The following is a 27,738-nucleotide window of genomic DNA, read 5'->3' as shown; positions in this document are numbered from 1 at the left end:
GCCTTTCCCACTGGTCCCTGTTGTGTTATGGGAGCCGAGTGTTTCCCAGAACACAACAGGGGGTTGGGGCATGGGGGTGATGTGGAGGGGCCCAGACTATACCAGGAAGTGGTGCAAATACCTGTTTTATACAGGTATCTGCACCCCCTCCCCCCTGAAAGGTGTCAAATGTGACACCGGAGGGGTGGTTTGGGTGAACTTCCGCTTTAAAGACTTTTTCTTTTGTAATAGATCAGGTTTGCTAAATTTTTGGCTGATGATTGAATATTTGTAAAATATACAATGTGGCTCTTGTACTGAAAATTTTGGCGATGGTAAATGCTGGCTCGTTTCGCACATGGATTCTGTCAGTGTAACCATATCGCCACTAGAGGGCAGTGTGACATTAGCTGCGGTCCCAGGAAGTGAAAGTCGTGGGAGACGTCTCTATAGTGAGGAAAGAGGTGGGTGACACACGTGTGTTGTCTGTACTTCGTGTGTCTGTTTATGTTTCATTTGTACTGTTTACTACAAGTTATTGCCTCTTCCCTGATACAATGACAATGTATGTCTTCCAATTGCTATAAAACATGTCAGTATAATGATCACTCAGGGACTGGTTCAGGTATTGGTGTTTCTGTGTGGACAGGTTTATACTGACACTCACCATACAGCAGTATACAAGGACAAAGCTCATCTTTTTGTGCAGCTGGAGCTGTCCTGTGATGGGATGGTCGGGTGAGCAGGATGAGGGCTCATTCACCCGGGTGCAGAGATTTGTGCACCATAAAAAAACATGTATCTGTACCCGGCCGGGACTGACCGCTGTTTACACCGTCTGTAGAATGATGGACAGCCTGTGCCTGCATGCTGGGAATTATATTATATATATATATATATATATATATATATATATATATATATAATATGAGTGTTTACCTGCATGTGGGGATGGATATGCCCTCCAGGACCAAGTTTGCGTACAGGTCCGCTCATACATCCTTACCCAGGTAAGCGCTTGGATATGCCAGCGTACAGCTGCAGCCTGCCTTTGGTCTGTGCAGGTGGCTGCGGAGATCAACGTGTTTTTTTTTTACAGTGTATGGCTCTCTCTGCTTGTGTAACTATGCCCTTAACCACTTAAGACCCGGACCTTTAGGCAGCTAAAGGACCCGGACAGTTTTTGCGATTCGGCACTGCATCGCTTTAACTGACAATTGCGTCGTACGATGTTGCTCCCAAACAAAATTGGCGTCCTTTTTCCCCCACAAATAGAGCTTTCTCTTGGTGGTATTTGATCACCTCTGCGGTTTTTATTTTTTGCGCTAAAAAAAAAAATAGAGTGACAATTTTGAAAAAATTACATTTACAAAATAGGGGATAGTTTTATTGCATTTTTATTAATATATATATATTTTTTTTTTACTACTAATGGCGGCGATCAGTGATTTTTTTTTCGTGACTGCGACATTATGGCGGACAATTTTGACACATTTTTGGGACCATTGTCATTTTCACAGCAAAAAATTCAATTTTTTACTGTGAAAATGACAATTGCAGTTTTGGAGTTAACCACAAGGGGGCGCTGAAGGGGTGACCTCATGTGTGTTTACAACTGTAGGGGGGGTGTGGCTGTAGGTCTGATGTCATCGATTGTGTTTCCCTATAAAAGGGAACACACGATCAATGATGGCGCCACAGTGAAGAACGCGGAAGCTGTGTTTACACACAGCTCTCCCCGTTCTTCAGCTCCGGGGACCAATCGCGGGACTCCAGCAGCGATCGGGTCCCGCGGTCACGTTCACGCGACCCACGGCTGGGCACTTAAAGAGGACGTACGTGCTTGTGCCCAGCCGTGCCATTCTGGCGACGTAAATGTGCAGGAGGCGGTCTTTAAGTGGTTAAAGCAGAACTAAACTTTCTGAAATACTCCTTTTACCTTGCAGTGAGGCAGCAGTTACACCCCTCACTAGCCACTGTCATCTTCTACCCGATTACTTCTGGGTGCTTGGATTTTAGCCCATCGATTGGTCAGTGGTGGAATGACATCATTCCACACATGCACATGGGTGTTAGTCTTTTTTTTTTTTGCAGTACAGCTGCAGTGTGCTGAGAATGCATGCTGAGCTGCACATACACACCCCAGTGAGTAGGCAGGTAAGTGATTGTTATTGCAGAAGATATATTGCATGTCTCTTATGCAATGCAGAGCAGCTTGCTCACAATTATTTAAACTCCACCTTTTGGAACATGTTCCACCCATATTTGGGGAAACGCATGTAGCACATTCCAGCTCCTACCACCTCTCCCTCCCCTTCCCCCTGTAACAGTAGACAGGGGGTGTTCTCCCCACACTCGCTGTCACAATAAAAAAACACATCATAGCTATGCAGGGCTTTACCCACACGGCTACGTCATTCATTCAGTTTCCAAGTACCGTAATCTACTGGGGCAGATGGCTTGTAGTTCTGAATGACCGGTGAGGGCGCTGATGAGCGCCCTTGTAGTTCATTTAAAAGCTCTGCAGCTTTCAAACTTGACAGCCCTGTGGAGGTATGGGCTGAAAGCTGCAGGGATTGTCTGCAGAAGCCTGACATTGTACCACTGATCACGAGTGCAATGCTTTCCAGACTCCTGCAGGGAAAATAATACATGTGCACATTTTTATTTTTCTGCAAAAATATGTTTTTATTCTAAAAAGGTAAGCTTATCTTTTAATACTTAAGTTTAGTACAACTTTAAAAGGGTTTATAAACCAAGAATACAATGTAATACACTGCTCAAAAAAATTTGAGGAACACTTTTGAATCAGAACTCCTGGGATATTGATCTGGTCAGTTAAATAGCAGAGGGGGAGGGGTGTTTACAGAGGGGGTTGTTAATCAGTTTCAGCTGCTTTGCTGTTAATTGAAATGAACAGGTGCACTAGATGGGCAACAATGAGACAACCTCCAAAACAGGAATGTTTTTTCAGGTGGAGGTGTCTGACATTTTTTTTCCCTACTCATCTATTCTGACTTTTTCACTAGTTTTGCATTTGGCTAGGGTCAGTGTCACTACTCGTAGCACAAGGCGATACTTGGACCCTATAAAGGTTGCACTGGCAGTCCAACTCCTCCAGGATGGCACATCAATACGTGACATTGCCAGAAGGTTTGCCGTGTCTCCCAGCACAGTCTCAAGAGCATGGAGGAGATTCCAGGAGACAGGCAGTTACTCTAGGAGAGCTGGACAGAGCCGTAGAAGGTCCTTAACCCAGCGTTTGACAAATTTGCTTAGAATCTAGGAGCCAGAAAACGCGCCCTGTCCCGCCGAGCTTTCGCGCAGAAGCGAACGCATATGCGAGTAGCGCCCGCATATTTAAACCACTAATGTGAGGTATCACCGCGATTGGTAGAATAAGAGCAATAATTCTAGCCCTATACCATCTCTGTTACTCAAAACATGCAACCTTTAGAATTTTTTAAACGTCGCCTATGGAGATTTTAAAGGGTAAAAGTTTGTCGCCATTCCACAAGCGGACTCCATTTTGAAGTGTGACATGTTGGGTATCAATTTGTTTGGCCGTAACATTATCCTTGACAATATAAAAAAAATTGGGATAACTTTACTGTTGTCTTATTTTTGAATGAAAAAAAGTGTATTTTTTCCCCAAAAAAAGTGCACTTGTAAGACCGCTGTGCATATACGGTGTGACAGAAAGTATTGCAACAACCGCCATTTTATTCTCTAGGGTGTTTGTCGAGCCCTGCCTTAACCCATCAGCAGGTCCGGTATCTGCTCATTTTTGCAAGGAGGAACAGGATGAGCACTGTCAGAGCCCTACAAAATGACCTCCAGCAGGCCAGTGGTATGAATGTCTCTGACCAAACAGTCAGAAACAGACTTCATGGGGGTGGCCTGAGGGCCAAACATCCCCTAGTGTGCTCTGTGACGGACACTGTGGAGCTCGATTGGCAATTTCCATTGAACATCAGAATTGTGAGGTCCACCACTGGTGCCCCATGCTTTTTACAGATGAGAGCAGGTTCACCCTGAGCATATGTGACAGACGTGAAAGGGTCTGGAGAAGCCGCGGAGAACTTTATGCTGCCCGTAACATCGTTCATCATGACCAGTTTGGTGGTTGATCAGTGATGGTCTGGGGAGGCATATCCATGGAGGGGCGCACAGACCTCTACAGGCTACACAATGGCACCCTGACAACCATTAGGTATCGGGACAAAATCCTTGGACCCATTGTCCGACCCTACGCTGGTGCAGTGGGTCCTGAGTTCCTCCTGGTGCACGACAATGCCCGGCCTCATGTGGCGAGAGCATGCAGCCAGTTCCTGGAGGATGAAGAAATTGATACCATTGAATGGCCCCCACACTCACCTGACCTAAATCCAAAAGAACACCTCTGGGACATTATGTTTTAGTCCATCCAGTGCCACCAGGTTGCACCTCAGTCTGTTCAGGAGCTCAGTGATGCTCTGGTCCAGATCTGGGAGGAAATACCCTTTTACTTTTCCTCTAGAAATGATGGAAATAAAACACTTCCTATCTCCTTTCATTTCTACACTTGGGGCTAGTTTACACTTGCTTCAATACAAGGCTGCAGACACGCCTTGCTAAAGCTCTCTGAACGCCAGTCAGAGCTCCTGTTACTAAATAAAATATGTGAAGGATGTCAGTGTAAATCTCCCTGCTTGGTTAAATTGTGGGTTAGATGGATTCATGTGTCACAAGCTATTGACATGTTAATGACCCTTCCTCAGCCAGCTCCCTAGTTCAAATGGTAATTGATTTATTGTGTGTGGGAAGGAGACCAGCCTTACTGTTTACAATGATTAGATAAGTGGCTCATGTTAATTATTCTGATTGCTTCATTGTGGTCAGGCTGTTACACCTAGTAATTAACTCCGCTGATGTCTTTATCTAAAGAAACGTGTCTGCAGGGTCGGCTCCGACTTGTCTCCTATAATCTGTATGGGAAACCCCACTGTGTGAGGGGGGCGTTCCTAACAGGCTGTAACCACATATAAGCTGAGTTTTTGTGTCAATAAAGTGTCTTGTTCTAGCAGTAAGCTTGTCTCATGTGTGGCTTTCTGGGCGATTCCAGGGATATCCCTCCTCGTGGAATATTGGGGTGATTGTCGTTATGGGAAGAAGGGAACGTTGACGGGGATATCATACCGATACCGTCACAATTGGTTGGTAGCAGCGGGATCTTCCCTTCTATTCCCCTTCACACCCGGATTCCAAGCAGACACTGGAAGAACTACTGGAAGTTCGTGGAAGGATCGCTAGCAACAAAACCAAGCGGGTCATCATAGCAGAATTAATGGAGCTAGACCAGGAGAACGGGATTGCAGCAACGCCAGCAGTACAAGAGATGGAGACACCAGTGATTCAGGAGGAGTCACCAACCAACAAGCTAATGAGAGAGAAGCTAGCGTGGTTCGGCCCGAACCCAACGCCGGATGTGGTTCTGAAAGTGATGGACCTGTTAGCGGAGGAGGCTAAACAAATAAGGGACGCAGAGCTACAGTTAAAACTGGCAGCAGTCCAACAAGCAGCCGCACCTTCTACGAACAGTGAGTACAGCACAGCAGACGCAAGGAAGATTCCGTTTAGCGCTTTTAAAGCTTTTGATGAAAAGGACTGTGAGATTGATAACTACCTGGCGGATTTTGAGCGACAATGTAACCTGCACCGAATAGCTAGAAGAGAGTGGGTTGCAATATTGTCAGGCAAACTGTCAGGCAAAGCTTCTGATGCTTTCCGGACCGTGCCAGATCAGGATATCCATAGCTACGCCCGGGTTAAAGAAGCGCTCCTGGCTCGTTATGCAGTAACCCCAGAGTCCCACCGACAGAAGTTCAGGGACTCGCGCAAAACCACGAAAGACTCTTACGCAGAATGGGCATGCCAGCTGTCCCTGTCGGCCTCTAACTGGGTTAACAGCAGCCAGGCCACCACCGCAGAGGACATTTTGCAACTAATGCTCCTGGAGCAATTTTACAATCACATCCAGACGGATGTCAAAGATTGGGTGAGAGATCGCAGGCCCATGACTCTACCAGAGGCCGCGAAGTTGGCGGATGAATATGCGGATACTCGCAAGACAAACCAGGTCACACCACGGGTACAACCTCCACAACCAACGGCGCCCTCACACCCACCAGCCGCTAGATACCAACCGCCTAACAGACCGATGACATCTAGCCCTCGCTACCCACGCCAGGAGGACAACGAACAACGCTGCTTCCGGTGCAAACAGTTGGGTCACTTCAAGCAGAATTGCCCCATGAACGACAACACCAGGTCAAATTGGTCTCAACCGGGGTACCGCCCACCAGCAGCAGCCCATTGTGTAGACTCGGCTTGGGATCCCCAGGAGCTGGGTCAGGAAGAACCATTGGGCACCCCTTACGAAGCCCTCATGGTACAATCTGTTATTACGGACAACAGGGAACACCATTGTCAGCTGGTCATGGGCGACCGCCATGAGCCGGAGGGGCCTTGGAGGGAGCTGGGCAGAAAGAGGCACCGCCAGCTACCCTCCAAGAAGAAGAGGTCCTGGAAGTCATATAACCAGCGGACCTGGGAGGAGAAGAAGCGACTGGAGGAGATGGAATCGCAGCGGGCGCCCCAGATGCAGGCCGAGATGTTCGCCAAGGGCCCACCGGTGGCCCCTTACACCACCACCCAGTTCCTGATGATGAAGGACCACGTGGAGAGCCTGCAGGACATGAGCAAGCAGGATCTGATCCGTGAGTACATAGAGCTGGAGGAGTGCATAAGCCGCATGGAGGAGGAGAACAACCACCTGAGGTCACAGCGGGCTGACCCCCCCAGGCTCCATGAACTGGAGATGGAGCTGGAGAAGCTCAAAGAGGAGAACCGGCGGCTGCGGAGGGAGCAGGGGGTGGCTGACCTTATGGGGCTCTGAGTCCCCTCTCCCCCCCCCCGCACCAGTGCTACAGCATTTCAACAAATATAACTTTTTCTTTTTATGAATCTCCTGTGATTGTCACTTCAGAGCCATAACCTGCCCCCTCCCATAGCGGGACACCTAGACGGCGGCGCACAGACCCATTCGCTGTCTTCACACTGACTTCTGGTGACTTTGCAGATCGCACAAAGACTTGGGGACTGACCGGCGTGTGATCTGACGACCCGGTGGCATACCTGAGTCGGAAGCAGTTACCAATGGAGGTCAGTCACGCCAAACGGAGTTAACCTCGGACTAAAAGCTCTGAACCCGTCAACCCTACTGGACCAGGGAAGGTCCAACCGGGTTTGCCGGAGCAGGGAGAAAAAGGGGGGCCATTGTGAAGGATGTCAGTGTAAATCTCCCTGCTTGGTTAAATTGTGGGTTAGATGGATTCATGTGTCACAAGCTATTGACATGTTAATGACCCTTCCTCAGCCAGCTCCCTAGTTCAAATGGTAATTGATTTATTGTGTGTGGGAAGGAGACCAGCCTTACTGTTTACAATGATTAGATAAGTGGCTCATGTTAATTATTCTGATTGCTTCATTGTGGTCAGGCTGTTACACCTAGTAATTAACTCCGCTGATGTCTTTATCTAAAGAAACGTGTCTGCAGGGTCGGCTCCGACTTGTCTCCTATAATCTGTATGGGAAACCCCACTGTGTGAGGGGGGCGTTCCTAACAGGCTGTAACCACATATAAGCTGAGTTTTTGTGTCAATAAAGTGTCTTGTTCTAGCAGTAAGCTTGTCTCATGTGTGGCTTTCTGGGCGATTGCAGGGATATCCCTCCTCGTGGAATATTGGGGTGATTGTCGTTATGGGAAGAAGGGAACGTTGACGGGGATATCATACCGATACCGTCACAAAATAGTTGGCTTACAGTCCTGTTTACACCTTGCTTTTTGCTTGGTGCTTTAGGTAAGGCTTCAAGCGAGCTTTGTCATAGACTTCTATAGAGACTTTGAAGCACCACTAAAGCTACATGGGTTATAATTTTTGAAGCACAGCAAAAGCAAGGTGTAAACAGGACTGTAAGCTAAACATTTTATTTAGTGACATGAGCTTTTACTGGCATTCAGAGAGCTTTAACCCTCTGGGCAGTATTCCCGAGTCTGACTCGGGGTTACATTTTTGTGCTGCGATCGGTAACCCCCCGAGTCAGACTCGGGCTCGCCTTGCAGCATTCACAGGCAGTGTTTACTTACCTTGTCCCTGGATCCTGCGACACTGCCGCGCTGTGTGAGTGAGCGGTGTCTCCTTGCTCGATTCACAGTGCCTGTGTGCCGCCGAGCTCCGTTCCCTGCGACGTTACGATGCATGGGGACGGAGAACGGCGCCAAATTCCAAAAAGTAAACAAACACATTACATACAGTATACTGTAATCTTATAGATTACAGTACTGTATGTAAAAAATACACACCCCCCTTGTCCCTAGTGGTCTGTCCTGTGTCCTACATGTTCTTTTATATAGTGAAAACTGTTCTTTCTGCCTGCAGAGTGTAGATTGTCCATAGCAACCAAAAGTGTCCCTTTATGTCAAAAATGGTTTTAGAGCAGCTAGAAAACAGCGATAATAAATTATAATCACTTGCAGAATTGTGCGATAGCGATTTGTGGGGAAATTCGTCATAAAAAAATAAAAGTAATGACAGCGACAATTCTGCAACTGAGCAAATTTCAGTGATTTTGATTTGATTACATTATTGAATAATTTTTATTAGAATTATATTATTATTTGTTATAATTATTTATTATATTATGAATGAATGAATGAATGAATGAAAAACTTATATAGCGCGGCACATGCGAACTGAATCGCCTCTGGGCGCTTGTTGTTAGTGTCTCATGCCTTTCAGAAAAGCAGGGTTTTGATCTGCCTTCTGAAAGACAGGTGGTTTTGCTCCAACCGAATGCTGGTTGGTAAAGCATTCCAAAGCCTGGGGCCCTGGAAAGCAAACCTTCTTTCTCCTTTGGACTTGTATTCGGTTATAGGAACCTTGACCAGATTTTGGTCGGTGGAACGCAGAATGCGGCTGCAATTGTGCGGTTTGATCTTGTCGCATAGATATCTAGGAGCCTTCCCATGGATGCACTTATGTGTCAGGCAGAGTGCTTTAAATGCAATTCTGTCTTTCACTGGCAGCCAGTGAAGGGATCTCAGTGAAGGTGAGATTGATTCCCAAGATTTTTTCCCAGTCACCAGTCTAGCGGCCGTATTCTGTACGACTTGGAGACGAGCGATTTGGTACTTGGGTAGCCCGAGGTAAAGGGCATTTGCATAGTCCAGTCTGGAATTCACGATAGATCCCACCACGACTGCTACGTCTTCTTTGGGAATAAATGGAATCAGTCTGCGTAGTAGGCGCATCAAATGGTGCGCCCCGCTGACTACTGACCCTATTTGTGCGTCCATTGTCATGAAGGTGTCAAACGTGACTCCCAGACTTTTGACTTTGGAGCTAGGGGCGATGATTTGTCCCAGGATGGGAGATGGTGTCCAGTTTGTTGTCGGTGATTTCTTCCGACTGGCATCGAAGATAAAGAGTTCTGTTTTAGCACTATTGAGTTTGAGATAACTCTTAGTCATCCAGTTTTCTATTGAAGAGAGACAGTTCTCTAAACTTAGATGATGATCCTTTTTGTGGCAGATGCGAAAATACAACTGCGTGTCGTCTGCATAAGAGTGATAAAGTAGTTCATGGCTACTGATAATATCAAAGAGAGGACGAAGATAGATATTAAACAGCACTGGTGATAAGGGGGATCCTTGGGGGACCCCACATGTCACCGTGCGTTTTTCTGACGTGAAGGATCCCAGTTTCACTGTTTGTGATCGGTTTCCTAGAAAAGAGGAGAACCATGGTAAGGCATCTTCTGAGACTCCGGCGACTTCTGTTAGTCGTCTCAGTAGCAGTCCATGGTCTACTGTGTCAAAAGCAGCGCTTAGGTCCAGCAGAACCAGGAGAGATGATTCTCCTTCGTCTGCGGCCTCGAGCGCATCGTCCCATATTTTCAGTAAGGCCGTTTCTGTCCCGTGTCCGGGACGGAACCCGGATTGAAATGGATCGAGTAGGTTGTGGGTGTCCAGATGCTGTTGCAGCTGATTTACCACCACTTTCTCCATTATCTTGGACAGAGCATTTAGACTTGTTATGGGACGGCGGTGAGTTGGGTCCATAGGATCCAAATTAGGTTTTTTCAAGATCGGCAGGATTGTGCCCTCTTTCAGCAGGGAAGGCACTATGCCTTCCTTAAATGACTGATTTATAAGCTGCGTGATCGGAGGCGCCAGGATGTCGGCACATTCCTTCAGTAGCTTGGTGGGAATGATGTCATTCGGTGCTGTGCTGTCGCGCAGCAGGCCAATGAATTTTTTTTGTTGTATCGATGGAGATGGGTTCCAAAGTGAACTTAGTTGATTGTAGAGGCGTTCGGTCGTTGTTTTGATTGAAGACGGGGCTGAGTGGAGTATTGTTTTGCCGAATACTTACCCGAATTTTCTCAATTTTGTCGATGAAGAAATCCGATAGTTCATTGCAGAACTCTTGGGTGTCTGAAGTGGGGACTTCTAGACATCCAGGATTCATGGTCTGGGTGACCATCCTGAAGAGTTCGCGAGGGCGATTCAGTGCGCTGTTAATCACCCTGGAGAAGTGAAGTTTTTTGGCTTTGAAAATTTCCTTGTGATAGCGCGTAGTTACTGCTTTGTAGATGTTGAGGTGGTCTTCTGACGGACTTCTTTTCCAGGAGGCTTCCGCCCTTCTGCGCTCTTGCTTCAATAGCGACAGTTGGTTATTGAACCAGCTGGACTTATTTTCCCGGCTGCGAAGTTTGCGCTTTGGTGCTGCTAAGTCGGCTGACTGTAGCAGAGCTGCATTAATGGCATCCAAAGTATCTGAGGCTGCTAACTGAGGAGGAATAGCCCCAATTCGGTTTCCCAGGGTAGATCTGAAGAGTTCCGAGTGGAGCTTCCTCTGAGATCTAGCCCAGTGTATTGTCACCGGCTTGGGTACTTTCATGACTAATGGAGTTCTGGGGATTATGAAGCTGATTGCATGGTGGTCTGTCCATGGCAAAGGTTCATTTCCCACAATATTAATTTTCAGATTTTGTCTGAAAATTAGGTCGAGTGTGTGACCTGAAGCATGCGTTGGTCCGCGTATAAGTTGTTGAAGTCCAAATCCTTCCAGGTGGTTGATGCAGGCATCCGCGATGGGATCCTGTGAGGAGTTAGCCCACAAATTGAAATCCCAGAGCAGCAAAAGATGATTACCGCTAAGGGTGTAGGTGGAGATGAACTCCGTTAATGCTGATATCAACTGCGATTTGGGCCCAGGGGGCCTATAGCAGAGGAGAATATGAACGGTCTCCTGAGAATGAGCTTGAAGTTGAAGCGTAAGGGTTTCCATGAAAGGAAGAGGATTTTGAAGGACCGGTTTAGTGATTGCAATATGCGACTTATGAATCACCGCCAGTCCTCCTCCCCTTTGCCCTATTCTATTTTCCGTTAAGATGCGATAGTTTGCTGGCACCAGTTCTCCGAGAATGGTGTTGCAATCGTCTGACAGCCAACTTTCCGTGATAAAGAGGCAGTCTAGATCGTATTGTAGTAAGAAATCATGGATTTCTGATCGGTGTTTAACTGCTGATCTAGTGTTAAGCAAAGCACATGATATGTGCTTGAGCTGTGTTGAATGATTGAAATATTTGATCGATCGATCGATGATCGAACCTCAAAAGTTGATCTGATTTTAAGGTTATTGTGGTGGCGGCAGGCAATGTAGTAGCGAATTGTCTCAGACCCCAAATGGTTTCTGCAGAGTAACGCAACTTAACCATTGTTGCCAGTCACCAAGGGCTGGGGTGCGGGCGTAGGGTGAGAGAGGATTCGAGAATCCTAGCTCAAGGGAAAATGGGATTTTATTTTTTTTTTGGTCCAGAGGAAGGCAAAAAACCCTGGGCAAGCTGGCCAATGTGCTGCGGCAGGGAAAAAATTCCTTCCTGATCCCTAAAGGCGATAATAATTTATAATTTTGTTTTTAAAAAAATGTCATACCCGGGATGCCTACTAGACTCTTGTTTGGTCAGATTTAAGTGAGTTATTCCTAAAAATTACAGGCCTACAGTATAAAACGCCAAATTTCCTTGCAAATAATGGTACCGCTTTCAGCACCTAAAATCTGAAATAATCATACCGCCAGGGACGTTAACAAAGCCTGTCCAAATCCTTGTTTTGAAGCAAGTGTAAACTAGCCGATAATGTGTGTTGAAGCCAAACAGAGTGTAAATGAGCCCTTGTTCCTTCATTGTATCTATGGAAGGAGCCATGGTTAGTACTAGAAATGAGCTCCAGCGTTCTCCAGACTTATCGCCAGCCTAACTCCAAGCTCACACTTTCTTTTACTTCTGTGAGCTGCAGGTCATTCCTGCTCCACAGCTGTGGGGGAGGGAATAACTCAGAGCTCATTGGTGTAAAAAAAGACTGTGAATTTGGAGTTCTGCTAGAGGTAAGTTCGGAGAACACCTGAGCTGATCTCTAGTTGTCAGCAATGCTGAGCTTTAAACATGTCTGTCTTTGTTCATCTCTAATATATGTTGGATTAATAAATACCGGTACATTATTTTTACACAATGAAGATTCCGTTCTTTGTGCTTTTTTTTCAGCTCACAGGAAGTGACACAGACACTCTGATTCTGACAAGATCACCAGGTATTTTCTGTACTTGCTAAAAGTGCTCTTAGCTTGAAAAAGAAAACGTATGCCCCTTTCACACAGGAGATATTTATTTATTTACCGTATTTCAGGTACTTGTATAGCGCCGCCAATTTACGCAGCGCTGTACATATACATTGTACATTCACATCCGGTCTGATCAGTGAGGAATCCATGAACATACTTTTGCGACATCCATGTCAGTCCAGTGTTGATTGCATTCATAAACCAGAGTTTTCTGGACCCTTGTTGGATCTTTGGGCAGCCGGATGTAAACTGACTTGCATACATTTACATTAGACCCCCTGTGATTCAAAATGGAAAGGAAGTAGACCTTTGTTTCCTGACTTGTACAGACTTGGAAGTAGGTGGATGTAAACAGATGCTTATTCATTTACATCATATACTTACATGGCACTTCTGATAAGGCCTGCCTGAAAGACTTACAGGCCGACCTGATCGAACCACACGTGTGAAATAATGCACATTCCCCATTTCCTCCCGCTAATTTTAATACTTAAAGTGGAAAAAAGGCTAAAAACAAGTGGTGTTAAAATTTCCTCCTCCTACCTGTTCTGCATAGTCTTTATCAGAATGGATTTGATTTAAATCACTAGTAAACAGGCTTGATTTAAATCATAATTTTTAAAGAGCAACTGTCATCTCTGTCCCCCAGTGGCTCCTCCTCTGACCCGCTGTTGACTCACTGACAGTCCCATTCACTTCAGGCTGCATTCACACCTGAGTGTTTCAAAGTTGCGTGGTTTTTACTGCGTTTATGCCGCGATTTTGTTCAGGTCACCAATGTAAAAAGCAGAAAAATGCCTGTAATCTGCCCCAAAGAAGCAAATTTTCTGTTTTGAGCTTAGGGCGTTTTTCAGGCATTTTGCTTTAGGTGACAAAACGCTCAGATGTGAACAGGTGCCATTGAAATAAATGGGATTTTGCTTATTGGGCGTTTTTTCAGGCATATTAGGAGTGTTTTTTTGAAAACGCTCAGGTGTAAATGCAGCCTTAAAGCGGGGGTTCACCCTTAGAGGGCACTTTTTAGCCTTAGATTCCTGCTCGTTTTGTCTAGGGGAATCGGCTATTTGTTTTAAAATATGAGCATTACTTACCCGTTTACGAGATGCATCCTCTCCGTCGCTTCCGGGTATGGGCTGCGGGAATGGGCGTTCCTTCTTGATTGACAGTCTTACGAGAGGCTTCCGACGGTCGCATCCATCGCGTCACGATTTTCCGAAAGAAGCCGAACGTCGGTGCGCTGGCGCAGTATAGAGCCGCACCGACGTTCGGCTTCTTTCGGCTACGAGTGACGCGATGGATGCGACCGTCGGAAGCCTCTCGGAAGACTGTCAATCAAGAAGGAATGCCCGCTCCCGAAGACCCATACCCGGAAGCGACGGAGAAGATGCATCTCGAAAACGGGTAAGTACGGATCATATTTTAATACAAATAGCCGATTCCCCTAGACCGAACGAGCATCCATCTAAGGCAGTGTTTCTCAATTCCAGTCCTCAGGCCCCCCCAACAGGTCAGGTTTTCAGGATTTCCCTCAGATGAAAAGGCTGTGGTGATTACTAAGGCAGTGAAACTGATCAAATCACCTGTGCAAAATAATGGAAATCCTGAAAACCTGACCTGTTGGGGGGGGCCTGAGGACTGGAATTGAGAAACACTGATCTAAGGGGACAAGGGCAAAAATTTAATAAATGGGTGAACTCCCGCTTTAATGTTTTGGCTGGTGATGCGGCAGTGACACAACAAGGTGAGAGACGTAGCAGCAGCAGGTGAGTGGATCCCCGCTAACAGGTGCTGCCATGATGGATCTGAAATGAAGTGCTCTTGTACGGACATATTCCTGCTGGTTATTAGAATCTTTAAAATTTGCAAACAAATTGAAGGTTTCCTATTTAGAATAATAAGCTGTCAGGTTAGTAAATTGGTGAACCGATTCAATCATACAGTTTGTAGTGTACATAGATTTACAAAACAATGGGCTAAAGGAATATTCCTGAACTTTGTTTTTTTCTCATGGTTACGGTGAAATTATGTGAATGCATCAATGTTATTTCATCTTGCAGAGCTTGGATTCATTGAATGAGTTTATCAAAAGTTTAAATATTGCCGAATATACAGCCTCATGCTACATAACTAAGCTCCATTTCATGCTGAATAGACTAAATGATTAATGTATCTTAAAGGGGTTGTAAAGGTAAAAAATGTTTTTCCTAAATAGCTTCCTTTACCTTAGTGCAGTCCTCCTTCACTTACCTCCATCCTTACATTTTGCTTTTAAATGTCCTTATTTCTTCTGAGAAATCCTCACTTCCTGTTCTTCTGTCTGTAACTTCACACAGTAATGCAAGGCTTTATCCCTGGTGTGGAGTGTTGTGCTCGCCCCCTCCCTTGGACTACAGTAGAGTCAGGACGCTCTCTACGTTGCAGATAAAGGAGCTGTGTTTTAGTGGGAGTCCTGACTCTCCTGTAGTCCAAGGGAGGGGGCGAGCACGACACTCCACACCATGGAGAAAGCCTTGCATTACTGTGTGTAGTTACAGACATAAGAACAGGAAGTGAGGGTTTCTCAGAAGAAATAAGGACATTTAAAAGCAAAATCAAATGGTGAGGTAAGTGAAGGAGGACTGCACTAAGGTGAAGGAAAACCTTTTTTTACCTTTACAACCCCTTTAAATAGAAAACGATTTTTGGATAGATCTTTACTCAAAAAGCCTTTTATGAAATATTTTTTTTTTTTTAAATCATTGATTTTTATCCACCCTGGTCTTTATTAAAAAGATCAGTGGAAATACCTTTTATTTTTATCTGCTCCCCTGCAGTCATGTGATTTAGAACCTCTGGTCCCCTGTTGCAGAGAGCACTTGACAATGGAATTCCCAGAGCCATGATGTCACCTGCTGGCTCCCATTGCCCTCCCATTGTTGGTGCTCCCTCCCCGTCACTCTGGCCACCCCACTCTGACACAGGGGAGCTTGAGCAGATATAAAGGCTATGCAGCAAATGTTTTAAACACCACTCATAGTAAAGGTGGCCATAGGAGGTTCTAATCTTGTCTGGTTGAGCAGGGGCAGGCTGTTTGTACCCAAGTTGATCAACTTGGGTACAACCAGCCTGTCGCGTTTTTCATGCGAATACTGCCAGAGGCTATAGCCACAAGCAATAATTAGTGTGTGTTCTCCCGGGCCAGGACAGCTCTCTCCACCAGGAGAACATAATGGCTCCATGGGAGGGATTCCACCATAAACCCTGACTGTTGATGGGGGAATCAAGCAACTTTTTTTGATGGCTTTATGCGTGGCCGGCTTAATGTGGAACATTAGTCAGAAAAGTAAGTTCTGCTAGATCAGTTCAGGCTGGCCCATTTTGCAGGTATAGCTATGTAAATAATTAAAAATAAGTGTCTATACTGTTCAACCTGCTCTACACATGCTCAGTTGATCTTGATTTTTAGTCACTGCTGAATTTGTAGAGGCTAATCTGCTGAAAGCCTTAAAGTGAAATGAAACCCTTATATCCTTTCAGCCAAGGAAGCTGCCTCTGTTTGATCTGCAACTGCCATGGCGCTGCAGATGTGACATCTGCCATTTGATGGTTTGGCAGTTTGGTTGAGAACACAAGTAAATGTAACTGTTAAAAATCCTGGCATTCACGGAATGTAGCTGTTTTTTTTTTTTTAAACAATTAAATCGATGGGTTTAGTTCCACTTCATGATTTACTGCTGGTCAGGGCTCTGGGCGTCAGCAAAATAGCCTCCAGCAAGAATAAACAAGAGCAATGCTGGAGGACATTTACAGCACACGCTATTTTTTGTAGCATAATTATTCATGTGGAATGTAAGTTCCTTGCTAAAGAACATTTTTTTCATCAAATTGTTATGGGTAAATTTCCACTTTAAGCCTGTCATGGTCATACGAGAATTTATTCTCATCTACCATTCCACGCAGTACTACACACTCTGGGCTGTATAAGACCAATCATGCCTTAACTTCTGCTCAATACTTTGCAGATTCTCTGCATGTAGAGGGGTGCTTATTTCTCTTTACAGGTGTTGGGGGCAGTTTTCTCAGCCTTGTAAGAAACCAGTCCTGGCTGGATGTTGATTTCTGGGTGGTGTGGTTTGCAGTGTGTTTACATGGAATAAAAAGACAGGAGCGGGTATAGCACTGGCTAGTCATGGCTCCAGCTTCACCACTGGGAAATAAAACAGGATGTGGTGCCACACATTCGTGATGCTTAAGGGAAGAGGCTGAAATTAGGCTTTGATCATCTGAGTGTGCATAGGTGAGATAATCACCTTGGGGCTTGCAAGATTTTGGTAAGGGGGTTTGTATGGGCATCTTTCATGTGGGACATGCTCCTTGGGACTGTAATTGTGAATGATTGTGCCACAGCTCTAGACTGAAGTCAAGACAAGGGACTTGCAGACCTTGTGTGTGCTTGAAAATATGCTATTTTTAATCTTATCTTCGCAGGTATGAATTATCTACTAAAAATAAATCTTGTGCTAAGGGCCCTTTCACACGTACAGATCCCGTGAGGATCCTTACCTTTAATACCTGCTTGCTCAGCGGGGATCCCTCCGTTGATCCCAGCTGAGCCAGCAGATGACAGGGTGGTCCCCGCACACTGTGCATGGACTGCCCTGTCAGATCTCCGCTCTCCTCTATGGGGGGATCGGATGAACACGGAGCGTCTGTCTGTGTTCATCCGATCCGCAGACGGGTGGAAAAAAAAGTTTTGCCTATAGTTCTACTTTAATGTAATCTTCTACAAAGTGGTGGTATAAGCGGCTGGCTATGGAAACGCTGGTTTGACTCCTGCCCATCCATGTTCTGGATTCTTCTCTTACAAGCGCTGCTAGACCTCTTATAATTTGTGGCCTAGGTTTGTGCTAAGTGGCTGTAAATGTCACTGGTGGCTTAGTGCACATAGGTGTTTATGGAAGAGGGATCTTTTGTGATATTCAGTTATCATTTTCTCTCTGATTGAGGGCACTTGTTCACGTGAAGGACTTTTTTCTATGGGACTTTTTTATGAATTGTTCATTTTTATATTTATTCACGGTATTTCATGCACTTGATGTTTTTCATTATTTCTGTGTTCATATATGCACATTTTAAGTATTTATTTAGTTTGTGATATGCACATGATCTAAATTCATATTCATTTTGATAACGCAACACAGATTCTTGGTTTATTTTGTATGCACTGTTATTTTGTAAATACTGTTTATTTATTTAGTAAATTTCGGCATTAAAGTCCCAATAAAAGATGTCCCTGTAAAAAAGAAAGGATATACTTCCCTTTTCTTCTCCAGGAAATGCCACTATTTTGAAGACCTCAATCTCCTGGTCCTGGGGATTTGTTCTCAATAAAATAATGTTTGGTGGTGCAGGCAACAAGAGAGGCAAGTATTTACTCTCTTCTTTACAGGCACATCTTTTATTTGGACTGTCAGGTTGACAACAGAGTATTTTAAAGCCCAACTTTAAAGCAGCAACTTGGCATGCCTAGCTATGATGTCAGACTGGCTTCCTCCCCTCTCCTGCAACCATCCAACAGGAGGGCCACTTCACAACGACCTCTTGTCTCGGCTCTGTGCACTTTCCCAAGACAAGTGGCGGCAAGAGCAATGCAGAAGGAAAAGGTATCATGTCAACTGCAGGGGGGAGGCACCCAGTCCAACCTCATAGCTAGGATTTGGAAGCACCTAACAACATGGGGCAGAGTACTACATGTACTTTGTCCCATGAGGGGGCCGCAGCGTGGCGATCGGGAATCAGGCATGTCCCTCAGGACACAGCCCCTCCTCAATCAGGGTAAAGAGCCAATGACATTGGCTTTTTACCAATCACAGCCGGTTACTTTGAAGAAGATTGCTGTGCGCGCTCCCAGGGACGTGCAGCGTAGCGATTCTGAAATAGATTTTTTTTGTTTACTTTATTTTTCCCTGATGAGTTACTTGAAAGCATTGTGGATCAAAAACATATTTTTGCCTGTCGATATATAGAAAACAACCCCAGCTAAAGCTATGCCCACCCTTTCGAATGGAGACCCAGTGGAGGAGCTTAGATTGTTTTTAGGCCCTACGCTCAACATGGGGCTTACAAAAAAAAAAAATTAGGTGCATGCATATTGGTCTACCTACCCCATCCACCACATACCAATTTTTTCAGCTGTGATGTCCAGGTCCCGCTATGACATGATAATGCGCTTCCGGTATTTCAGTGATAACTCGTAATCCCCCCCCCCCACAAAATCATCCCGACTTTTATAAAGTGTAAAAAAATTGCCCCCTAATTGTTTTTTTTTTGTTTTTTTAATAAGAGGTTTGCCAAACGTTATATCACTGACCAGAACATCTCTGTGGACAAATTCCTGGTCCATTTTACAGGCCGGCTGGGATTCAAGCAGTAAATCCCCAGTAAGAGGGCCAGGTACGGATTGAAGCTCAGCAAGCTAACCTGTGAAAGGTCCACTGGATATGTACATGCCTTTCACGTGTGCAAAGGCAAAGACTCCCGGGTCCAGCCCCTTGAGTGTCCAACGTACATGGGAATAAGCAGGAAAATTGGCTGGGAGTTGGCATTTCCACTCGGGGTATCACATTTACATGGACAATTATTATACCAGTTTTCCCTTTTTCGTCACCTATACCCCATAGTCTAAATCGCTGGTATGTTTGCAGCTGAATCCGCCCAGAATTGAATATTGAACGTGTTTAATTCCCCATAGTCTAAATTGCTGGTATGTTTGCAGCTGAATCCGCCCAGAATTGAATATTGAACGTGTTTAATTCCCCATAGTCTAAATTGCTGGTATGTTTGCAGCTGAATCCGCCCAGAATTGAATATTGAACGTGTTTTAATTCCCCATAGTCTAAATTGCTGGTATGTTTGCAGCTGAAGTAACGCCATCTTTAATTGCAATAATGGAAAGTTTTTTGCTTATGCCTTTTGCTTAACAATCTGTAGACTATCCACATACCTTGCTTTTGTTTTTGTTTCCTCCCTTTGCTTTACCCCTAAATTATGGCCTTTCCTTATCTCTATTAGCTGTCCACTTGCAAATCTGTTTCTTAAGTGAGAATTCTGCTCTGCATAGCCAGCCATTTTATTACCTTCCTAATTAGTAATTGGAAGAACCCCCCCCCCCCCCATTCCTAACAGTATATATCTAACCATCTCTTGGGAAAGGCACGTTTGCCTAGGGGTGGCACGTTTGCAAATGGGGTTCTTTCCCAAAGTGGGGGGATTTATCTAAGTGGTAGCACTTCTGAGCCTGCACTTCAGCGAATACACAAAGCGTAGGAAGAGAAAAAAATAGAGATTTGTTAGACAGGTAACCTTGTTCACACTCTCTGCTCTTCCTCCCCCTTCTAAAATGCACTGTCTACCACTCCTTCTGACAGCTGCATCTTCAATCCTTAAACTGTCTTTCCTTCATCCCTCTTCTCCACCCCACACCTTGTATATATCACCCTCACTTCTGTCCTCCCCTTATTACTGCGCTCACCAACTCTGGCTAATTCTAAATTTACACGCCCAATACTCCAAACCACTGGGGAATGTCCCCTCATATAAATCACATTCCCACATTACCTCCCTCACCCTTTTGCTTCTCCTATCCTCTGGTGATGTATCACCAAACCCTGGGCCTCCTAACCGTGCTCAACACACCCATTACCCTACACCCTCTGGCTGCAGCCGCAATGCACACAATCTAGTTCCCATTACTCTTCTTTCCAAGACCAGACTCCCTTTCTCTTGCGCCCTCCACGTAACCTCTCCAACTATCCTTACCCCCTATCTGATCACTACCTTATTAACTTCACTCTCTCCTTCTCCTCCACCTCCTCTCCACCCAAACGCCTAACGGTCTCTCGTAGAAACCTTCACCATATCAACCCTTCTCTTCTATACTCTGCGACTGACCACCTCTATGACAAAATCGCACCCCTGTCCTGCACTGACCTAGCCACTTCTGTCTACAACACTTCACTTTTAGCATCACTGGACAGACTGGCCCCCCTCACTACACGCAGAATAAGGCCCTGCCCCCTTCAACCCTGGCAAACAGATGATACCAGAAGTCTGAAAAAACACAGCCGTGCTCTTGAGCGCCAGTGGGGCAAGAGCAAGTCCAAGGAAGACTTTGTCCAGTATAAATCTGCCCTCCAAAAATACAATTCCAGTCTCCTCACTGCCAAGCAGACCTATTTCATCACCCTCATTCAAAACTTATCATCCCGTCCCCGTCAACTCTTCTCTACCTTCAACTCTCTACTTCGTCCCCCACTGCCTCCACCCACCAACTCACTCACTGCCCAGGAGATCGCCAATCACTTCAAACAGAAGATTGATACAATTCGCATGGAGATCTCTACTGTTCAGATACCCTCCACACTTCCCACCTCATGCCCACAGGTACAATCTGTACTTCCCTCTTTCAACCCCACCACTATAGACGAGGTCGCTAATTTACTTGCCAACGTCCATCTTACCACCTGCGCTCTGGATCCTGTTCCCTCGCAAATGCTACGTTCACCCTCTGACTCTATTCTACACTCTCTAACCCACATCTTCAATCTCTCCCTCTCTTCTGGCATCTTCCCTAACTCTTTGAAACATGCACTAGTCAGCCCCATACTTAAAAAGCCCTCACTGGACCCATCCAATCTTGACAACCTACGTCCCATCTCCTTGCTCCCCTTTTTATCCAAACTCCTTGAACGTCTAGTCTATAACCGACTGAGCGTCCACCTTGCTGATAATAACCCTCTTGATCCCTTTCAGTCTGGATTTCGTCCTCAACATTCCACAGAAACTGCTCTCCTAAAACTTACAAACGATATACTAACGGCCAAAACTAAGGGACACTATTCTGTGCTCCTACTCCTGGACCTCTCTGCCGCCTTCGATACGGTTGACCACCCCCTCCTCCTCAAAAAACTCCACACCTTTGGTCTCCGTGACTGTACTCTTCGCTGGTTCTCTACTTACTTATCCAACCGTACCTTTAGCGTTACTTACAATTCTACTTCCTCCTCTCCTCTTCCTTTCTCTGTTGGGGTCCCCCAAGGCTCTGTTCTTGGACCTCTCCTATTCTCAATCTACACCGCCTCCCTGGGTCAGCTGATAGCCTCCCACGGCTTCCAATACCACCTCTACGCTGACGACACTCAAATCTATTTCTCTACCCCTCAACTCACTCCTTCATTTTCCTCACGTATCACTAATTTACTATCAGATATATCACTTTGGATGTCGCACCACTTCCTCAAACTCAATCTATCTAAAACGGAACTTATCATTTTCCCTCCCCCACGTGCCTCTTCTCCTGATCTCTCTGTCATAATTAATGGCACAACTATTAGCCCATCCTCACATGTCAAGGTCCTAGGAGTAGTCCTGGACTCTGAACTGTCCTTTAAACCTCACGTTCAATCACTGTCCAAATCTTGCCGCCTCAACCTTCGCAACATCTCCAAAATACGCCCCTTTCTAACCAATGACACCACAAAGCTCATAATTCACTCCCTGGTCATCTCTCGCCTCGATTACTGCAACTCCCTCCTCATTGGCTTACCTCTGCATACTCTAACCCCCCTTCAGTCCATCATGAATGCTGCTGCCAGACTGATCCACCTTACCAACCGCTCTGTCTCTGCTTCCCCTCTCTGTCAATCCCTCCATTGGCTTCCACTCACCCAAAGAATTAAATTCAAACTACTAACTACTACCTACAAAGCCATCCACAACTCTGCCCCTAGCTACATCACTGACCTAGTCTCTAAATACCAACCTAATCGTTCTCTTCGCTCTTCTCAAGACCTCCTACTCTCTAGCTCTCTCATCACCTGCTCCCATGCTCGTCTCCAGGACTTCTCCAGAGCCTCTCCAAGCCTATGGAACTCCTTACCCCAATCTATCCGCCTATCTCCTTCTCTATTAGCTTTTAGAGGATCCCTGAAAACCCTCCTCTTCAGAGAAGCCTATCCTACCCACACCTAACAACTGTATTTGCATTTGAGTCCATCTGATCATCCCCCACAGCTACTACCCTTTGTTCCACTTGACCCTCCCTTCTAGATTGTAAGCTCTAACGAGCAGGGCCCTCTGATCCCTCCTGTATTGAATTGTATTGTGACTGTACTGTCTTCCCTGATGTAAAGCGCTGCGCAAACTGTTGGCGCTATATAAATCCTGTATAATAATAATAATAATAATAATACCTTCAGAAAACTTTGGCCTGTGGTACATCAAGAAAAAATAGAAATGGCTTACCACAGCGTCTAGTTATCACAAGGCTACAAAGGGGGAAATCGACAAGCCTGAGGAACGAGGAAGTGTTGGCTGTGAAGTGGAGGGATAGGAAAGATGTGTACATCATGTCCACCACCCACAATGACACCTCGGTGGAACTTCACAGAAGATCCGGTCCCCTTTAAAAGCCTTGCTATATCCAATGTAAGAGTGAGAACCCCTGTCTCAGAGAAAACAAGGGTAAAATGGACACAGGATCCTCAAAGAGACAGTTTGAGAATTTCCAGCAGAAATTGTGAGCAGAAAAAAGCTACGTTTTAAGTTTTTCTCTGGATTTTGTAAGTCTGGATTGGGGCTGAAAACTTGAAGACTTCAAAGAGCATTGGGAGGGATGGAGTCTTCAGTCTTGTGTTCGGGCTTTCCAGAAGTTCTACAGGTTGTGTGTGTGTCCAGGTGAACACACCCATTATAAGGCAGAGCTGAGCATAGCTCGGAGAATGTGGGAAAGGAGTTGGTGTTGGAGTAGTTGCTGCAGACAGGAGGGAAGTGTGCTACCGTTTAAAAACCCAGGCAATAACCTTGAGATGGCGCTCCATGTGGGAGAGGTTACAGGTTGGTGGACTGAGAGAGTTGGGCCAGCTGAGAGAGTCGGGGAGACCATAGTTGAGACAATTGGAAGAGAGAGTCCTGGGGACCAGAGGGAACCGTGAGTCTTAGAGGAGTGTGAAATCCTGGAGTGTCAGGAGAGCATCTTCCTAGAGGCCAGGTGGGGGCCTGTGCAGCAAGGTACTGCACCCAAGGCTGAGTGAGCCTTAAGAGCCAGATGGCTTGGCATTTTTAATTTATTGTATTTCTGTTGGAGAAGAACCCCTGTGAGGGCAATCCATGTGTATATGAACTTTCATGTTTGCTACCTTGAATAAAAGTAGGCTACCACGCCCTTAAACTGAAGTTCCTGTTGGCTGTGAACTCACTGAAAACACATCTATCACTGAGCTAGACATCCCCCGATATCACACCACGAATACAACAAGTTAATGGGGGAGGGGGATTATTTAAAGGATCAAATGCTGCAACCCTATCTAACCACACGAAAGTCCCTCTTCTGGTATAAAATGTACTTCTTCCATTTGGCCAATTTTAATGGATACGTCATACCTCAATTTTTTTTGAAGATATTGTCACTGCCCTGATCTATCAGCAAGGATCCCCCCAGAAAGCATTCTCTCTGATTGTGTCAGCGGACTGCATGAGCGACATTTTCCTGACAATATTCCACCATCAGAAACCGGAAGGAGACACCCAAAAAATGTCAGTTGTGCAGCAAAAGAGGAGTTGGGAAAGACCCCAGTTTCCACTGTGCCCAATGTCTCTTCCAACCTGGCCTATGCATCAGAGAAGGCTTCAGACACTATCAAACGCTCGTAAACTATTAGCCCAAATTTCTAATAGACTGCCATTTCCCCATTTTTGATCTCTGTGCTGATTATTTCCCTGGTGCCTCAACCAACTATATGCCTGCTTTCCATGTGAACTGACCCTTGCCTGTTTATCGACTATGCCTCTGCCTACCGTCTGTATTGTTTATTTGCCATGTTTCTGCCTTTCACGTGAACTGACCCTGGACTGTATTGACTATGCCTCTGCCTACCGTCTTCTGCTTTTTACCCACACTGACCTCGGCCTGTTGACCATGTTTTTGCCTGCCACTTGGACGGATATTTCACCCTGCTACACAGGGGTCTCACATATGTCAGCGGCTCCAGAATAGTCTTCTGAGTTGAGAAAAACGGTTTTTGGTTTTCTTTGTTTTGTAATTTCCAGAACAGAGTCTGGAGTCCAGAGGCTTCAAAGCGATTTGGGTGGGAGAAGCCTCTACCCCTGTCCGCATTCTTTCCTGACTGAGGCCCTAAACTTTATAGTCCTGCTTGCTGCCTGGACTAATACTTTGGCTGTGCTGACAATATTTCTGGCTGCACTGACCCAGGATTATATATGTGTCAAGCCTTGACTAATACTTTGGCTGTGCTGACCATAGCTCTGCCTGTTGCCTGTACTAACTATGGATGATTCTTACGCTGCTGCTGACTACATCCCTGCCTGCTACCTGGACCAATGGTTTGGCTGTGCTGACAATATCTCTACCTGTACTGACTATGGACAGTATTGCTGCCTGTTTTGCTGTCGCTGTCCACGCTCCTGCCTGCTGTCTGGACCAATGGTCTCCTCTGTGGACCACTACTCTACTAAAACCGCAGGTAATCTTTTGTTTACCTTTTGCTCTGCAGAATTTATTTTGGTTTGTAATTGGTATGTACAGTACATGCTATGTTTTAGAAATAAGAAGGGCTTTCAACAATGTAATAGGTTGACAGGAATTTATGTGTGTAATTTATATCCCTAGAACACCTGGAAGTGCTACTTGGATGTTGTGCCTCTCTATGTGGCGAGTCTGTGTAAAAGTCTCACATGTGATATCGCCATACTCAAGAGGAGTAGTAGAATATTAGAAATATCTTATAATTTGACACTTTTGTGTAAATGTGTTTTTTCACTTTTTTTCCACATTTTCCAAAAACTTCTGGAAAAAAATGAACCATTCAAAAGACTCATTATGCACTTTAGATTATACGTTGTGGTGTTTGCTTTTCAAAATAGGGTAATTTTTTGGGTGTTTCCATTATCCTGGTGCTCCAGGGCCTTTAAAAGTGTGATAGGTCATCATTAAATTAGATGTCATTTATGCTCCCAGAGCACCTGGAGGTGCTGCTTCAGTGGTCTTAATCTTACTAGTGTCGTGACCCCTTAATAAAATTTCCCAAATTGTGGAGACAGTAAAATTATTTTCGTAGTGCAGGTTGTCGGCACAAAAGGCAAGACAAATCATTTGCGCCCCTAACCCATGGACGTTTAGTGCTCCCTGAGTGCCTTTCATTCATACAGTATTAAAACCCCTTCTGGTACATTTTAGGATGTACCACTCTTTTTTTCTTTGTTCTCCTTTCTTTCCCTTTTGTCTCGCTCTATCCTAATCTCTTTTTTTTTTTCCATCCCTGTCTCTAGCCGTCTTTCTTGTTCTTTTCTCTTATTCTTTCTCTCCCTTTTTCTTTGTTCCTCCCCCTCTTTTCCTCTCCCTTCCATGTATTCTCAATTTTTATTCCTTCTCTTACGCCTTGGTGGGGGGAATGGGATTAGTGACAATGCTGTGAGGAGTTCTGATCAGCCAACTTAGGTGCTCCTGAGGTCATCTGAGAACTGTAGTGGGGACTTTTAATAAGAAACTATAATCACAGGTAGTGTTACTCACTGTGTCTCTGGCTTCACTGTGTCTCCGACTTTGTGGTGTCTCGTAGTAGTGACACTAATGCCAAAATCAGGAGATGGGGTCTCCTCCAGCCCTTCCCTCTTCACATTCCTCACCAGTCAGACCTCTAGTCTCTGCCCCCCCAGCCATGCCATGAACTTAATGGGCAGCTGCGACAAGGCTGAGAGAGCAGGCTTCAGGAACAGCCCAAGATTCGATGACCCCTGGCTCATGTTGAGCCTCTGTATGTGGCCAGACTGTGTAAAAGTCTCAAATGTGGTATCGCTTTACTCAAGAGGAGTATCAGAATGTATTTTGGGGTGTAATTGCAAGTATGCATGTGCTGTGTGAGACCACTAACTTGTTAATTTTGCAATTTTGTGCAAAAAAAAAATCTTAATTTTTTCAAGAATTGTGGGGAAAAAATTACAACTTAAAAAAACTCACCATGCCCCTTATTAAATTTCTTGGATTGTCTACTTTCCGAAAAGGGGTAATTTGGGGGGTATTTGTTCTGTCCTGGCTTGTCTCAAGAAATGAGATTGGCCTAAATAATAGACTAAATAATATCCACTAATTTGGGTTATTTTTATCAAAAATATGTAGCATTTTTTTTTTCAAAATGTTCGCTCTTTTTTCACTTATATTGCAAAAAAATAAAAGAACAGCGATGATTAAATACCACCAAAAGAACTCTCTATTTGTGAGGAAAAAACATTATAAAAAATTTGTTTGGGTACAGTGTAGCATGACTGAGTAATTGTCATTCAAAATGTGAGAGTGCTGAAAGCTGAAAATTGGTCTGGGCAGGAAGGGTGCCCTGGTCTGGGAAGGAAGGGTGCCCTGTATTGAAGTAGTTAAGCAGACTTGTAAACACAGTTACTGATTCATTCCAATGAAGGCTGGATCTCGTCCCCTCTCATCTGATCCATTCTCTTATGAAGAAATTGAAAGAAAATATACCTCCATTAACCTTCAGGTCTCAGTGGACACATTGGATGTTCTGGATGACGTTTGCACTTATGTAAACCTGCACAATGACAGTCAGCATTTTGCAATAGCAAATGTAAAAACTGACTTGTTCTTATCTTACACTACCATTACCCTTCACACAAAGACATTTTTCACCAATGTGCGTAGGAATGTAACATCAAAAAGGGGAACAAGCTCTCACAGATTGTAAGGTGAACTTTGATTTGGACTTTCCCACTTCACCGTGTGGTATCCTAGCTCTAAACTAATAATTGTATTTTGTGGGTAAAGCAGAACTTTAGAATCTCAATCAAAAACAAATTATTTATACTCCTAATGCAGTTAGCCATGCTAAATATGAATAGGATCGGGAAGGTACAGTATATTTTATTAGCTTGTTTTCAAATTATTATTTTTTGTTTCTTTTATTCAGTTGGTTCCTGTCCTAGGCCAAAATGATGTTCTACATCCCAGGAGTCTTCATGGGCATGTTATTCTT

The 27,738-nt window shown here is 45.0% G+C and overlaps 1 protein-coding gene across 1 annotated transcript in view; it reads left to right on the top strand.

The window, feature by feature from the left end:
• Positions 1–924: 924 nt before the first annotated feature.
• The window catches only part of C1H5orf63 (chromosome 1 C5orf63 homolog), a 108,165-nt gene continuing 81,351 nt past the window's right edge, over positions 925–27,738 (top strand). The window contains exon 1 of the mRNA XM_040344737.1: positions 925–989. The gene's annotated coding sequence lies outside the window, so the exon portion shown is untranslated. The remainder of the gene's footprint in view (positions 990–27,738) is intronic.

This window comes from Rana temporaria, chromosome 1 (assembly GCF_905171775.1).
Source record: "Rana temporaria chromosome 1, aRanTem1.1, whole genome shotgun sequence".
NCBI lineage: Eukaryota > Metazoa > Chordata > Amphibia > Anura > Ranidae > Rana > Rana temporaria.
This window is presented reverse-complemented; position numbering and strand designations above follow the sequence as displayed.